General features: G+C 42.6%; 1 non-coding gene across 1 annotated transcript; it reads right to left on the bottom strand.

Moving 5' to 3' along the window:
* Positions 1-373: 373 nt before the first annotated feature.
* On the bottom strand, positions 374-481 carry LOC112768666 (small nucleolar RNA R71). The gene has a single exon (XR_003186068.1). It is a non-coding gene; the product is annotated as a small nucleolar RNA R71 (small nucleolar RNA).
* Positions 482-2667: the final 2186 nt, after the last annotated feature.

Here is a 2667-nt window from a genome sequence, read left to right as displayed (position 1 = left end):
ATGAAGGAGGATGCTTGGTGACTTTACTGCACCTAATTCCAATTTACATGGAAAAAGCATCTCCAGTCCTGCCATTGGAGCAAACAACTTTGAGCTGAAACCTCAATTAGTTTCTCTGATGTAGCAAAACTGCAAGTTTCATGGACTTCCATCTGAAGATCCTTTTCAGTTATTAACTGAATTCTTGCAGATATGTGATACTGTTAAGACTAATGGAGTGGATCCTGAAGTCTACAGGCTCATGCTTTTCCCTTTTGCTGTAAGAGACAGAGCTAGAATATGGTTGGATTCTCAACCTAAAGACAGCCTGAACTCTTGGGATAAGCTGGTCAAGGCTTTCTTAGCCAAGTTCTTTCCTCCTCAAAAGCTGAGCAAGCTTAGAGTGGATGTTCAAACCTTCAGACAGAAGAAAGGTGAATCCCTTTATGAAGCTTGGGAGAGATACAAAGGACTGACCAAAAAGTGTCCTTCTGACATGCTTTCAGAATGGACCATCCTGGATATATTCTATGATGGTCTGTCTGAATTAGTTAAGATGTCATTGGATACTTCTGCAGGTGGATCCATTCACCTAAAGAAAATGCCTGCAGAAGCTCAAGAACTCATTGACATGGTTGCTAATAACCAGTTTATGTACACTTCTGAGAGGAATCCTGTGAGTAATGGGATGCCTATGAAGAAGGGAGTTCTTGAAGTTGATACTCTGAATGCCATATTGGCTCAGAACAAAATATTGACTCAGCAAGTCAATATGATTTCTCAGAGTCTGAATGGAATGCAAGCTGCATCCAACAGTACTCAAGAGGCTTCTCCTGAAGAAGAAGCTTATGATCCTGAGAACCCTGCAATAGCAGAGGTGAATTACTTAGGTGAACCTTATGGAAACACCTATAACTCATCATGGAGAAATCATCCAAATTTCTCATGGAAGGATCAAAAGCCTCAACAAGGCTTTAATAATGGTGGAAGAAACAGGTTTAACAATAATAAACCCTTTCCATCATCCACTCAGCAACAGACAGAGAACTCTGAACAAAATACTTTTAATTTAGCAAACTTAGTCTCTGATCTATCCAAGGCCACTGCAAGTTTCATGAATGAAACAAGGTCTTCCATTAGAAATCTGGAAGCACAAGTGGGCCAGCTGAGTAAAAGGATCACTGAAATCCCTCTTAGTACTCTCCCAAGCAATACAGAAGAGAATCCAAAAGGAGAGTGCAAGGCCATTGACATAAGCACCATGGCCGAACCTGTAAGGGAAGGAGAGGATGTGAATCCCAAGGAGGAAGACCTCCTGGGACGTCCAGTGATCAATAAGGAGCTTCCCTCTGAGGAATCAAAGGACTCTGAGGCTCATCTAAAGACCATAGAGATTCCATTGAACCTCCTTATGCCCTTCATGAGCTCTGATGAGTATTCCTCTTCTGAAGAGAATGAGGATGTTACTGAAGAGCAAACTGCCAAGTTTCTTGGTGCAATCATGAAGCTCAATGCCAAATTATTTGGTATTGAGACTTGGGAAGATGAACCTCCCTTGCTCACCAATGAACTAAGTGATCTGGATCAACTGACATTGCCTCAGAAGAGACAGGATCCTGGAAAGTTCATAATACCTTGTACCATAGGCACCATGATCTTTAAGGCTCTGTGTGACCTTGGTTCAGGGATAAACCTCATGCCCTTCTGTAATAGAGAAACTGGGAATCTATGGGGTGTAAGCTGCTAAAATCTCATTAGAGATGGCAGATAATTCAAGAAAACAGGCTTATAGACAAGTAGAGGACGTGTTAGTAAAGGTTGAAGGCCTTTACATCCCTGCTGATTTCATAGTCCTGGATACTGGAAAGGAAGAGGATGAATTCATCATCCTAGGAAGACCTTTCCTAGCCACAGCAAGAGCTGTGATTGATGTGGACAGAGGAGAATTAATCCTTCAATTGAATGAGGACAACCTTGTGTTTACAACTCAAGGATCTCTCTCTGCATCCATGGAGAGGAAGCATAAAAAGCTTCTCTCAAAGCAGAGTCAAACAAAGCCCCCACAGTCAAACTCTAAGTTTGGTGTTGGGTGGCCACAACCAAACTCTAAATTTGGTGTTGAACTCCCATATCCAAACTCTAAGTTTGGTGTTGGAGAGTCTAAATAATGCTCTGAACTTCTGTGAGGCTCCATGAGAGCCCACTGTCAAGCTATTGACATTAAAGAAGCGCTTGTTGGGAAGCAACCCAATTTTTATTTATCTAACTATATTTTTCTTAGTTATATGTCTTTATAGGTTCATGATCATGTGGAGTTACAAAATAAATATATAAATTGAAAACGGAATCAAAAACAGCAGAAGAAAAATCACACCCAAGAGGAAGCATCTGCCTGGCGTTCAATGCCAGAACAGAGCATGGTTTTGGCGCTGAACGCCCAAAATGGGCAGTATCTGGGTGCTGAACGGCCAAAATGGGCATCATTTGGGCGCTGAACGCCAGAATTGCACCCTGGAGAGGAGCTGGCACTGAACGCCCAGAACAAGCATGGTTCTAGCGTTCAACGCTAGAAATGGGCAACAAATGGGCGTTCAACGCCCAGAACAAGCACCAATCTGGCGTTGAACGCCCAGAGTTGTGTGCAAGGGCATTTTGCATGCCTAAATTGGTGCAGGGATGTAAACGCCT

The sequence above is a fragment of the Arachis hypogaea genome, chromosome 17 (assembly GCF_003086295.3).
Source record: "Arachis hypogaea cultivar Tifrunner chromosome 17, arahy.Tifrunner.gnm2.J5K5, whole genome shotgun sequence".
Taxonomy (NCBI): Eukaryota; Viridiplantae; Streptophyta; class Magnoliopsida; order Fabales; family Fabaceae; genus Arachis; species Arachis hypogaea.
This window is presented reverse-complemented; position numbering and strand designations above follow the sequence as displayed.